The 14166-nt window shown below is 40.7% G+C and overlaps 1 protein-coding gene across 3 annotated transcripts in view; it reads right to left on the minus strand.

Annotated features, from left to right (window-relative positions):
* The window catches only part of EVI5 (ecotropic viral integration site 5), a 202971-nt gene extending 197523 nt beyond the window's left edge, over positions 1–5448 (minus strand). For 2 of the 3 annotated variants that reach the window (XM_044238685.1, XM_044238684.1), the window contains exon 1: positions 5221–5448. The gene's annotated coding sequence lies outside the window, so the exon portion shown is untranslated. The remainder of the gene's footprint in view (positions 1–5220) is intronic. The other variant, XM_044238686.1, reaches the window with a different exon arrangement.
* Positions 5449–14166: the final 8718 nt, after the last annotated feature.

A 14166-nucleotide genomic window follows, 5' to 3' on the forward strand; every position in this document is an offset into this window, starting at 1 on the left:
AGCTGTTAATGGCAACAAATACAACACCAGGCGATCTTAAATAATGAGAAATAGGATGATCCTTTCTGAGCAAACACATATGGGGCCACAGTCAAGAGGTTCTATCTACAAAACATTAATTAACCTCCATGTTTCCAAGAGGAAGGACTAGCAAATCACCAAGATAGATAGTAATAACTGATAATGTTATCTTTTATTTATATTTTAATTTTATGTGCAAACAAAAGGAAAATAATTGGTGGAGGAGCAAAAAGGCCACTGGGAATTGTGGGCAATAGTAAGCAGACTTTTGTATTTCACAAAACTTGTCAAAAGTTAATTTGAAGAGCAAAATGGGACTGCAGCTTTTTACGTTGCCAAATAAGAACATTACAGAAAACAAACACACACCACAAATTTCTTATGAAAAAGAACATTTTAGCACAGAAAAGGATGGACATAATTTAAAGGGAAATACTTTAAACTGTATAACTTTAGCCTAAGAGAAAACAAAAAGATTTAAAAGATATAACCCTCAAAGTAGGATACAACAGTGAACAGCAGATGGCAACACATTTTTGGATAAAGAAAAGCAGAGGATGGACTTCCAGGTTAAGCTAGCAGATTGAACACATACAACTAATTTTCTTCCCTCCCCAAAACTCTACTAAAACAAGAATAAAGAAAATGCTGTTGTTGTGTTCTGTTTTTAGCTCATAAACCACAAGGACAGCAGAATGGAGGAAGAGATGATGGCAATAAAATTTTGGAAGCTGAAAAGATGGAGGAGTGGTAACTGATTTTGTCAAAGACAGCCAAATTATAAACCAGCAGTGCTGGCAACTTAGAACAAGCCTAATTTATACCATACAATCCTCAAAAGGCTCAGGGATGCCAGAGCAAAGAGGGGACAGTAAAGTAAGAAAGGTTCAGGTGAAAGCTGTGAACAGTTAGAAACCTAGACCCCATTTCTCCTCTAAGCTATTAAGTGGCCCTTCCTCAATGCAGCAGCTGATGGGAGATTTATTCTCTCAAAAGGATTTTAAACCATACATGGTAGAAGACACAGGTATCCCAAGAAAAAGAGGCAAATTATGTGACCTTATATACTAAATGTTGTACAGCTCATTATTCAGCCCTCCTTCTTGACTTCTCAGATCATTGGCAACCAAACCTCTATCCTCCAAGCAAAAATTGGAAGAGACTCTCGGGGAAATCCCACCAGACCAAAAAGTCAGGGACACTGGAATAGCTTCAAACAGTCCACCCAAACCAATGGCTTCAATCTTGGCCACACAAGGGAATCACCTACTGATGCTAATCTATGGAGATAGAAATCAGAATAGTGGTTGCCTCTGGGCAGGGAGTGGGGAAGACAAAAACAAAGGGATATAAACAATTTTCTAAGGTTTTCACAATAATTTGTATCCTGTGCTGGTAACACAGGTGTATACATGACAAAAATCAAACTGCAATACAATCTTACCTAATTGTTTAAAAAATACTGTTACCTGGGTCCTAACCTCAGAGATTCTGCTCTGTTTGGTTTAGCAGTGTGTGTGTGTGTGTGTGTGTGTGTGTGCACGCGCGCAAGCGCACGAGCACACAACATAGAATTTTTAAAGCCCTCCCCCGCGGGCCATGTGATTCTAATGTGCAACCAAAATTGAGAACCACTGTTCTATGTAGATTCTAGAGTAAAACTGAAAGTCAATTAACCCAACCTACAAACTCAGGGCTTCCTATCAACTTTTAGATGCCCACTCTCACTCATAAACAACCAACCAAGGATTATCAAAACTCTGAGGAGGGCCTTAATTGCTGAGGCTACACCAAACAGAAAAAAAGTAACTTAGAGGAAACAAACTATGCAAGGAAAAGAAAGCTTAAAGAAATTATCTTTAACATTCTCGGACAGATAAGATATGGCATCCGTGAAACGAGAAAGAGAACATGTTAATTGGGTAGAGGAGATGAAGCCAAACTTACAGGCCTGCATAAGGAATATGGTCAAGTAGCTGATATGCCTCAATCACAGAACCCCAGGAAGGCTCAAGAGTTGGGAGTCTCCAGATGGTATGTGGTCAGCGGGAGAGAGATGTGGGGCTGAAGAGCAGGTTAGTAATGTAAAGTCTGCATCCATCTGTATTATACAGACCCAATAGTTTCCTTCATTTATACCATCTCATAAATTTATTCCCTAGAAACACTGACGTGGAGAGACTCCAGACTCCAAAGAGTGGAGTGAGGCTAAGGCTGAAAGCCAAAGAATTAAGCAGAAGCACGTATAGTGAATAGCAGCCCCTACCTACCCACAGCCACATCCTCTGCTCAGCCCTCAGGACAGTGGGAGCCAGTCGATTACCTTCCCGACTCCCACCCCTGCCCAGTTTGATTTAAATGTCCTTTTTGTATGCTGCCAAACCAATTTTCAGAATAGCACTTACAGTGGAGGATAAAGGTCTCTTTTTGGATTTCACTTATCCCTCCTAGACTCTAAACCCCTTAAGGGCAGGAGCTGCATTTTAATCAGCTTTGTATCAGCAATGGCCCAACACAGACATTGTCAATATACTAAACACTCTATAACTCCTTAATTGGTCCTAGACCAATTGGTCCTAGACACCACACCAAAAAAAAAAAAAGAAAGAAAGAAAGAATGAACCAACTTGGAAAAGTAGAACATACAAGGTATAATTTGGATTAGGTCCTGAATGAAGATTAAACACATGGATCGATTGCACTTCTACATACTGGCCACAAATATTTTAAAGTATCATTCACAAAAACACCAAAAAATTTCAAATACCTAAGAATAAATAAAAATGTCCAAAACTTTTACACAGAAAACTACAAATTATTGAAATTTTAAAAGGCCTTAAATACATACAGGTATATGCCATGCTCATAAACTGGAAAACCCAATATTAAGATACTCTCCAAATCGATATATGTATAGATTCAATTCCAATTTCCAAAATTTGTTGAAATTGACAAGAAGATTCTGAAATTTATACAGAAATGCTAAGAGCCAAGAACTGCCCAGTATCAAAAAACAAAGTTGGAGGCCTTATACTATCACATATCAAAGTTTATTATACAGTTACATTAATTAATACAATGATACTGGTGCAAGGATAACAAATAGACCAATAAAACAGAATAGAGTATCCAGAAACAGAGCCACACTTAAACAGTCATCTGATTTATGAAAGTGCCACATAGTGCAGAAGGACAAGTATGGCATTTTCCAAAAATGGTGCTGGGTCAAAAAGATATCCACCTGGTTAAAAGTGAATATTGACCCCTTACAATCCATCTGAAATTCACTGTAAATTGTACATCTTAAATGTGGAAAGTAAAACAAAATAAAACTTCTGTAAGAAACACACGAAAGTATCTTCATATTCTTAGGCTAGGCAAAATGTCTTTAAAAGGCTACAGAAAGCAGTACTCATAAAGAAAAACAGTAAATATATTTCATTAAAATTAAAGTTGTTCATCCATCAAAAAAGGGGGCACCTGGGTGGCTCAGTGCATTATGGTCATGGTCATCGTCTCAGGGTCCTGGGATCAAGTCCTGCATCAGGCTCTCTGCTCCGTGGGGAGCCTGCTTCCTCCTCTCTCTCTCTCTCTGCCTGCCTCTCTGCCTACTTGTGATCTCTGTCAAATAAATAAATAAAATATTTTTAAAAAATTAAAAGAGTGGAAAGACAGAATGGAATAAGATAAATTATGTATAGTTTATAGATAGGGGTGTGTGTGTGCATACCTTCCAGAAAGAACTCTTATTCATAAAACCGTAAATAAAAAAATAAGACAGACATCTCACAAAAGAAGATATATAAATGGCCAATAAAAGATAAAACTACAATCATCAGGAAAATGCAAAATAAAACCACACCAATATATTACTACACCTCAACCAGAATAGCAAAAATGTTTCCAACTGACAAGCATCAGCAAGAATGTGGAGTAATTGAATTATCATTCCCTGCTAATTAGCTCAACCACTTTGGAAAATGTTCAACAGTAACTAATACTAGAGTTTTGTCATTCACATATCTCACAAACCAACAATTCCACTCCTAGGTATAAATCCCAACCTAGAAATATTCTGTTTCTTGATCTGTGACGGTAAAAACTCTTTACCTGCACTCAGGATTGTGCACTTTTTCTGTACATTCAATAAGTTTTCTAAGTTTCCTTGACACAAAGTTCTCAGAGACCTTGGGCCACTTTAGAACAGAAAAGGAGCCTCAGGTAAACTCAAGAAAGTTTACTAATAAAATTAAAAACCAAAAAAGAAAGAAAAGGGGGGGGAGCCACTAACACGTATCAGTCCAGAACAAAGGTAAAAACTACCAACCCACAGTTTTTCTTGAACTTCAAGAAGCACTGGATTTCTTTCACAGAAGAAAGAGGTTTATTGTTCTACACTGTAAACCAAAGAAAAGATTATCTTTGCAAGAAAATGCTTTTCAAAGCCACCTCTAACAGCAACGGATAGGAGAAAAGCAAAGGTACCATCGCAAAAGTTTTCGTTAACTCTTCAGTGAAGGGATGACAACCGGCTTGATCTAAGATGCCCCAAAACAGACAGACACAAAGAAATCACGGCAATTCTAAAGCAAACACCAACACCACACTCCAATCTACCGGAAATTCTGCGGTTAATTTGAGGCTTGCCCCGCTAGTCATAAGGTGATTCAGCGATGGTTACAAACGCTCTCCAAGTGCATCCTTGGGAGTCACCTAGCACACCTGGCTAGCCCATCACCTGCCTGGAGCGCGGCCCTGCGGAGAATCCCGGGGGCCAATTCAAGACGCCAACTTCGCAAGTAAGGGGTGCGGGCGATCTCACACCATCAGGACACCCAAAGAGAACGATCTTCTGGCCTCCACGGTGGGGGTGAAAGGTCAGAGTCCCCCCCCCCCGACCCAACACAGGATTAGTGAGGAACTACCCCGAAGCTACCCGGTCTCTCCACCTCCCGGGGACTCTCCTGGAAGACCCGATGGCGAGTTTCCTCCCCAGCGCCCACGGGAGGAGGGTCCCGGGCCGCCGCGGCCTCAGGGAACTTAGGCCCCAGCGGGGCCGGGCACGCCCGCCCCGCTCGTGCCGCAAGTTTGGTGGCGGCCCCACTCGCCGCGCCCCGGCCCCGTCGTGCGCCCCGCAGAACCCGAGCTCGCAGCTTGTCTGGCCTCCCGGCCCGCCCGGCCTGGCGCGGCGCCGCTCACCTTGGAAACGTTGGGTGGACTCCGCCGTAAACATTAACTTCCCATCCAGCCGGCAGCCTCGCCGCCGCGTCTCAGCGCCTCGGCCCCGCTCCGGCTCCGCGGGCCGTCTTCCCCACCCGCTCCGGAGCACCGCGCTCACTCGAGAGCTCAGAGTCGCCACCGACCCTCACGCACGCCTCCGGACGCCGCGACTGCTTTAACTACTACCCGACCCCTACCCTGCCCGCCCGCTGGCTCCTCCAGGGTCCGGCCCGCCGCGTCAGGAAAGCCCAAGGCGCAGGCGCGACAGGGCCTTAAAGAGACCGGCCGCCTCTACCGCATAATGGGTTCGAGCAGGTTAGGGGCCGGGCGGCCGGTGGAGAAAAGGAGAAGCCGAAGGGATTGGGCCGTGGGGATCGGGGGCGGGGAAATCCCGCTCCCTCCTCCGCCTCTCTTTCAAAGCGCCAGCCCTCGGCCTTACAAATTGCAGACTTCCCTAGTCTCTTGGACCGCCCCTGGCATGGAAAAGCTGCTCAGGACACACCCCCTCAGGGACCCGAGAAGACCCCTAGCTCGGGGCTGAGGGCCTCGAGCTACCGCGTCGCCCACGGGCCTCCCAGGCCGCGGGCACGCGACGCCGACGCGCAGGCTTCCGAAAGGCCTTCCAAGCTCCCCGACAGGTGACCTAGGTCACTCTCAAAAACAATAATCAAGGTGCAAATAGCACTTGTGATTGCAAATCCCTCTGCCTTCAGTCGTCTCGACGCACTGGGTTTGTGCAGAGTCCGACAGGGGGCAGAGCATAGGCACAAACGTATGAGGTCCAGCCGGGCAACCATCCAATACCAACGAAGAAATTCTTAGAAGTACTTAGTTTGGGACAGAAACTATCTACTAATTCCGGTCCAACTCCAAGAAAAACGGGGAAGAAAAATAATGAAGATAGTATAAATTACTTTCATTATACATTTATAAATTACAAAATGACAGTAATTATCAGCACACACACACACACAAAAATTAACCTCCAAATTGTTTGCCTAGAAACTAGATAGCCCGTGGTTATTTTCTGATATAAATTTGCAGTCTCCGGAAGGGATTCCACTGTAGTAAGCATTTCAGAAAAAGAAAAACTCCACATTTTTTTTAAAAACAGGCTTAGGAAATACTAAAATAGAGGAAGTAGAGCCATGCCCTCCACCTAGCTGAAAAACTTTGAAATCTTGAAATTTTATGAGGCAAAATTTTTCATAACTTTTAGGTCAGGCCGTTATTTAAAGTTAACTTCAATCAACAATTTTATTGAAACGGAACACATTTTGTATAAGAAAGTTAAAAGATAGTTTGAAAATCTACTTTTCCCTCTATATAGTACATCTATCAGCAAATCCTGTTGATTTTAGCTCTGAAATTTTCCTTGAATCTATTCTCTTGTATCTCCTCCATCACCACCCTAGTCCAAGCTACATGGGTGAGGGTGAAGGAGTGCCTAACCTACTCTTCTCAAAGGCTTACCCATATGTGCCCTAGTTCCCCTCTCATCTCTTCACCACACAGAAGGCTATGTGACCCTGTCACTTCCTAGGTAAACCAATCACTAGCTTCCCATTCTCTTAGACAAAACCCTTAACTACCCAAGCCCTACATGGTCAGGAGCCTTGCGCATCTCTTCTCTCCACCTCTTCTCACTTCTCAAACTACTGCTGTCTCTTCCATCCTGCTGTCTCTCTTCCAGCCATTGTGGCCTCTTCTGATCCTTCAAATCTTCTTCCCTCCACAGAGCTTGTGCATATGTTTTCCTCAGTGCCTGGAGCTTCTCCAACTTTCATCCTTCTGACTTCAGTCAGCTCTTGTCTCTACCTATACACACACACACACACACACACACGATGTACATACATGTATATGTAAGTATACAAAATCTCTACTTCCTATTTTTATATATGTGTATATATATGTGTGTGAGTATATGTATATATATACATATATATATAATGTACACACACACATTCCAAATAACCTAAATAACCACTGCTGTGTTAAATGTCTGAGATATTTTATCTTAAATGGCCTGAGGAGAGAAGCTTATACCATTAGCTCTGACCCTCTAGTAATCTCCCTGGTTTACTCCTTTCCTTTTCTCACTCAATTTATTTGATGAAAGAGCTTACATTTGACTTTTCACTGAAATAGCTCAATCCAACAGAGAAATAGCTAATTCTGATCTCTCACAAGAGCTTGAACACTTGCGTAAGTGAAATTCTACCATGTGAATTTCACACCAACAGCACCTCTGCTCCAGTTCTCCACCTCTCCGCTGTTCACACTCTGAAACTTCAAAATAGAGGAAGCATGGGTGCAGTGGGCAGTGGCACCCTGCTTGGAGAAAGTTAAATTAGAGGGAAATTTGGTTAGCAATTCAAAAGTTTTCTATGTTCTAATGCTGTACCCCCTTGGCATTGATTTGTGTCAACCGTACAGGAGAGGACCTGAACTCTGTTCTCTCTAAACCTGGCAAGGGTTAAATCTCAGAACACCATGCTCTCAACTGCCAAAGGTGTTTTATAAGTCACCCATGTGAGTCATTGCTCACAGAAATAAAAAGCAAAAGAGGTATTCTCCTGAGAGGCAAAAACTACCCAGAACACGGAAGAGGAAGGCACCAGTGGAGTCAACCCCATTTGTGAACAACACCCACCCTCACCCTGGGCATCTGGCATTTGGGGTTTCCTTAGAGAACCAGGGCATCTCAGTTACATTCTAGGACTGCACTGTCCCAAACAGCAGCCACTAGGCTCATGTGATTGTTTACATTTCAACTTAAATTAAAATTTCAGTTTCCCCTTTGCATTCACCCATTTCAAGAGCTTAGTAGTAGCCATATGTGGCTACTGGCTACTATCTTGGACAGCACAGATATAGAGCATTTCCATCTCTCAGAAAGTTCTCCTGGCAGCACTCTTCTAGAAAAACGAGAAACAACACTCCATCGAGACTCCCAGCTAATGTTCAAAATATCTTGCTTTGGAAAAATAAAGGCTCATGATGAAATAGGGAAGTCCTATTTCACTTGGCTTATTGCTTCCCACAACATGAATCCAAATTCAATGAAACACCAAAGTTGTGGCTTCTTGGTGTAATGAGGTTATAAGAATGGCTTTAACCTCATATCTAACACATTTCATTTGTTTGCTAGACTTGTTATCTTAGAAAAGAACATTGTTAAGAGGCGCACAATTCTATTGCCATCTCTTGGCTCTTTGTGCATAGGTAGAGATTATATCTGCCACAGCTGTGGTAAAGAACCAGCTCTCTGGCTCAAAAGTTTGGAATAATTTTTAAGATTTAATTTATTTATTTATTTGACAGAGAGATCACAAGTAGGCAGAGAGGCAGGCAGAGAGAGAGGAGGAAGCAGGCTCCCCGCTGAGCAGAGAGCCGGATGTGGGGCTCGATCCCAGGACCCTGAGATCATGACCTGAGCCCAAGGCAGAGGCTTAAACCCACTGAGCCAACCAGGTGCTCCTAATTTAGCTTTTTTTATGAACTGTGCTCCCCTAACAACAGGGAAGCAATGGTTGCTGAAGTCATCACTGAAAGACCACAACCTTCAACATTGCTACCAGATGGAATTTGTGAATGAATACCATGGTGACCCAGTCATTTTCTCAGCTGTCCTTTCTCTCCACATGAGAAATTTGAAGGCCTTATGGATTCCTCAGGTCTCCTCTGAGAATGTACCCTCAAAAAAGATAACCAGTAGCCAATTACAGCAAGGTAAAGAAACAGTATTGAATTACAAAAGTCAGTTACTAAAATACGTTTCCTACGGTGTGAAATTAAACCTAATGTTCCATAAATTCTTGTTAATCCTTCAAATGGCCATAATACAATAACATTCTTAAAATAAAACTGAGGAAGTGTTAACAAGCTGTTCCTGTGTTTCGAAGACTAAGCAAAGTATATAAACCCTAACTCAGTAACAAAATATTTCCTGTTTCAGTGCTTACATTTTTCTATGTTTTGATATAAAATCAAACATTGTTGGCAGTTACCTGTTTCCCATTAGCATTTCTAAAGGCAGCCGTCATTTTGGTGGTAACCATGATAAGCAGAGAAGATGTGGAGCCTGGGGATTTGAATTGAATTTATAGCTGACTCACAGGGAGTGTTTACAATGGCATCGCCACTGGGATCCACCCATTTAACACCCTTTCGGTTCCACCTTATACATTTGTTAGGTAGGACCTTCAAGGGAAGCTGGGAATGTGGGGGACTAGAAATGCAGTAACCAACACTTTTTGGTCTTTTGAGAAACTAATCGATTTGGGGTTTTGTTTTGTTTTTTCACCTTTCCTCCCTTTCTCCTTTCCTCCCCACCTTCCCTCCGTCCTTTCTTCCTTTCTCCCTCCTTCCTTAAATGACTTGACTTGTCTCAGAATGATAGCGGTCTATAAACTGTTGTATTTGGGGTGCTGATTCTGAGGCATGGGCTAGAAACTGCCAAATATTAAGTAGTTTCAGCTCCTAGAATTCGACACTAGACAATGTTCTTAATCTGGTAGAATTTACCTTTTGGGGTTTGTTGTTGTTTTTTTTTTTTTTTTAACTCTTTGGCTCTTGGAATACTTCAGGCTATTGTGTCCTATTAATGGATATTGCATTTGTATTACTCAGGACTATTAATTGAGATTTTACTGTGAAATACAGAAGCAAGTGATGTGTTGTGAGAAATAGCTAAATGGACATATTCTATTCTCCATTATTCTCCCATTCTCTCGAAAGAGATCCAATAAGATTTGTTAATTTTAGAAGATTGCCTCTCTAATAATGATAGCTTATTTTTTAGAAGTCTTACCATGAGTTGGGCTTTGAAGCACTTTTTATCTATCCTCTAACTTAATCTTCACCATAATCCTATTATGATCTTCATTTACAAGTGAATCCCAAGCAAGTCACTAGGAATGTTTCATTTATTTACTCTCATTAATTCATTCATTCACCACAAACATACTAAGTATCTACAGTTGTGTCAAGTACTTTCCTAAGAAGAGGAACTATAACTAAAACTCTCACTTACTACAACATGTCAGCAATAACATTATGTGCTTTCAAGTGAGGCAGCCATCATTAGGCCCATTCACAAGATGAGGAAACTAAGACTGATCCAAAGTCACAATGACAATAAAAAGAAAAGCAAAAATGCAAGATAAGTCTCTCTTCACTACAAAGCCTATATTGTTTAGAGTTACAAAAATGTAGTACCGGTGTTCAGGCTCTAATGTAAGAACATATAGTCTGATGTAGAAAAGAGACATAACAAATAAATAGACAATAATGATATATTCTATCATAAGGAGATATGTTATGGTGGAAACATACAAAATGGGGAGTATTTAACCCTGTCCAAGGAGTTGTACTATTTTTATTTGCTCACACCCCCTTCCATGTTCTATTAATAGGTATAGGTACCTGACACAAGCTAAATCAATCATATTACTCTAAGACCACACTGACTGCATTAAGGGGGTAGGCCTGAGAGAGTTGTCCTCTGGGGTTTTTCAAACCAGACCTGCACAAGTAAAGTCCCTTTCTTTGCCTTCTCATTATGAAGCTCTAAAGGTATGAACACAAAGACCCAGACTATAGTCAGAGAAACAAAAATGAGATGGAGAACATCCTGAAGATATTAGAATCCCTCATTACAGTCAGTCCTGTTTTTCCCGAGCCTCATATATATTATATAATACTTATTAAAGCTAGTTATTTTGGGGCCTGGGTGGCTCAGTCCGTTGAGCATCTGCCTTCGGCTCAGGTCATGATCCCAGGGTCCTGGGATAGAGCCCCACATCAGCCTCACTGCTCGGCGGGAGTTCTGCTTCTCCTTCTCCCACTCCCCCTGCTTGTGTTCCCTCTCTCACTGTGTCTCTCTCTGTCAAATAAATAAATAAAAACTTAAAAAAAAATAAAAACTGGTCATTTTGACAGGCGCTATTCTACTTTGGCCCAGTGATTTTTGCTGCCTGTTCTTCATGCGCTTGTAAAGACCCTTGCACGTTGAATGAGGGCCGGTCTGTGTAACCATAAAATAGCGCAAAAGAGACAGAGTACAACCTCGGAGGCTAGTTCATCAGGACACTGGAATTTTTGCCTTGTTCTCTTAGAATGAAAGCTTTGGGGGAAGCCAGCCACCATGTGTGTGGAACTCTTTGAAGAAAAAATTCCATAGCACCGAGGACAAACCTGATGGCTACTCACTGAGCCACAGTGGAAGTGGAGTGTTCAGCCACCCCAGAGAACATCTTCAAAGGATATATGTCTGAATCTCATGTGAAACCCTAAGCCAGCACCAGTCAGAAAGCTGTTCCCAAATTCCTAACTCATAGAAACTGTAAGAGAGGGACACTGGCTGGCTCAGTTGGTGGAGCATGGGACTTTTAATCTCAGGGTTGTGAGTTTGAACCCCACATTGGGTGTAGGGATTAGTTAAAAATAAAATCTTAAAAAAAAAAAGAAGAAGAAGAAATTTTAAGAGATAATAAATATTTATTTATTATAAAATTTTATTTTATAAATTATAAAAATTTATTTTATTATAAAAATGTTGTTTTATGGCACTAAATTTTGGGGTGGGTTTTTTTTTTAACCACAAATAGCAATAAATAGAATAGCAATAGATAATCAGTCTATCAGTGACAAAAACAAACATAAACCCTACATGATGGAGCTTAAATTATAGTGGGAATAAGCAGACAATAAACAGATATGTACTATAAGTAAAAAATATGTACTAGGAAAATTGAATATCTACATGCAAAAAAATAAAGTTGGATCCTCACCTTATACCACATTGAAAAATTAATCCAAAATATCAAAGACTTAAACTCAGGAGCTGAAACTATTAAACTCTTATTTTAAAAATAGGGAAAAATCTACCAGGTGGTGGGTATTATAGAGGGCACAGCTTGCATGGAGCACTGGGTGTGGTGAAAAAATAATGAATACTGTTTTTCTGAAAATAAATAAATTGGAAAAAAATAGGGAAAAATCTTTGTAACATTGAATTTGGCAATGATTTTTAAGTATGACACCAAAAACATAAAGAACAAAAGAAAATACACATAAATTGGACATAATCAAAATTTAAAACGTTTGCAGGGTGCCTGGGTGGCTCAGCCATTAAGCATCTGCCTTCAGCTCAGGTCATGATCCCAGGATCCTGGGATCAAGCCCCGAATTGGGCTCCCTGCTCCACAGGAGGCCTACTTCTCCCTCTCCCACTCCCTCAAGTTGTGTTCCCTCTCTCACTGTGTCTCTCTCTGCCAAATAAATAAATAAAATCTTTTTAAATTTTTTAAATGCTTGTACATCAAAAGACACTATCAAAAGAGTTAAAAAATAATCCATGGAATGGGAGAAATACTTTCAAATTATATTTCTGATAAAGGATCAATACCTAGATTATATAAAGAATTGTTACAAATCAACAAAAACAAAAATAAGCCAATTAAAAAATAGGCAAAAAACTTAAATAGACATTTCTCTAAAGAAGGTATACTAAGCACTTGAAAGGATATACAATATTATCAATCATTAGGAAAAGGCAAATCAAAACCATAATGAAATGTCACATTATACCCACTGTGATTGCCATTATGAAACAAGCAAAAAAAATCACAAATGTTGGCAAGGATGTGTAAAAAATTGGAGTCCTAGTGCATTGCTGGTGGGAATGTAAAAACTGATGCAACCGGGGAAAGGAGTTGGCAGTTCCTCCAAAAGTTATACCTAAAATTACTGTATGACCCTGCAATTCTACTCCAAGCCAGTTAAAGGAATTCGAAACAGGAACGCAAACAGATACACCAATGTTCACAGCAGTACTTTTTATAATAGCCAAAAGGTAAAACAACCCTGGAGACCAAACCAAAAATGATATATCCATACAGTTGTATATTATTCAGCCATAAAAGGGGATAAAATGTGGATACATGCTAAAATGCAGAAGAGCCTTGAAAATATTATGCTAAATGAAATAAGCCAGACATAAAAGAATAACTGTTGTATGATTCCGCCGGTATGAGGTATCTAGAATAGTCATTCATAGAGACAGAAGGTAACTGGAGTTTAGTAGAGCCCAGGGAAGGGGTAAGTAAGGAGTTACTGCTAAATGGACACGAAATTTCTGGCTGGGGTGATGAAAGGGTTTTGGAACTAGATAATTATGATCATTATACCATATTAGGAAGGTACTCAATGTCTCTGAATTATATGCTGAAAAATGGCTAAAATGGCAAACTTCAATTTTAGTATATGTGCTGCCGAAGCGAGCACAAAATGGCAAACTTCATGTTATGTCTATTTTTCTACAATTAAAAAAAAAGGAAAGAAAGCTTCTTAGGAATTTAGATCATCTTGGAAGAGAAGAATGGAGAATGAAGAGAAAGGATCTTGATTTGACTTAGTTGAAATGATAAACTGAACACATAAATAGCAATAAAAAATGTGTATGAGTTGGTGTAAGTGAATGGAGAAAACTGAAACAGGGAAGGGGAAAGGGAATGAGGAGAAGGGTTATGTTAAGGAGGATACTCAGGGAAGACCTCATAAAGAAGGTGGTTAGAGAGCAAGCCATCTGGCAACAAACATCCCAGGCAGAAAAAAAAGCAAGTACAAAAGCTTTGAGGGAGAAATGTGCCTAGTGAAGCCAAGAATGACAAGGAGGCTAGTGGTGTGGTTAGAATGGCATAAGCCAGATAGAAAATTCTAGGATATGAAATCAGGAAGAGAGCAGAACCAGACAACATAAGGGGCTTAACTGGCCATCTTTACTCTAACTGGGACAAATAAGCAGAGTGACATGATCTGATTCATGTTTTCTGTTTAAAAGCATCATCTGGCTCTTGTACAATGAATCAACTCTAAGGAAAGGTAGAAATGGGGTGACCAGTCAGAAGCTATTGAGAT

The sequence above is a fragment of the Neovison vison genome, chromosome 2, assembly GCF_020171115.1.
Source record: "Neovison vison isolate M4711 chromosome 2, ASM_NN_V1, whole genome shotgun sequence".
Lineage (NCBI taxonomy): Eukaryota > Metazoa > Chordata > Mammalia > Carnivora > Mustelidae > Neogale > Neogale vison.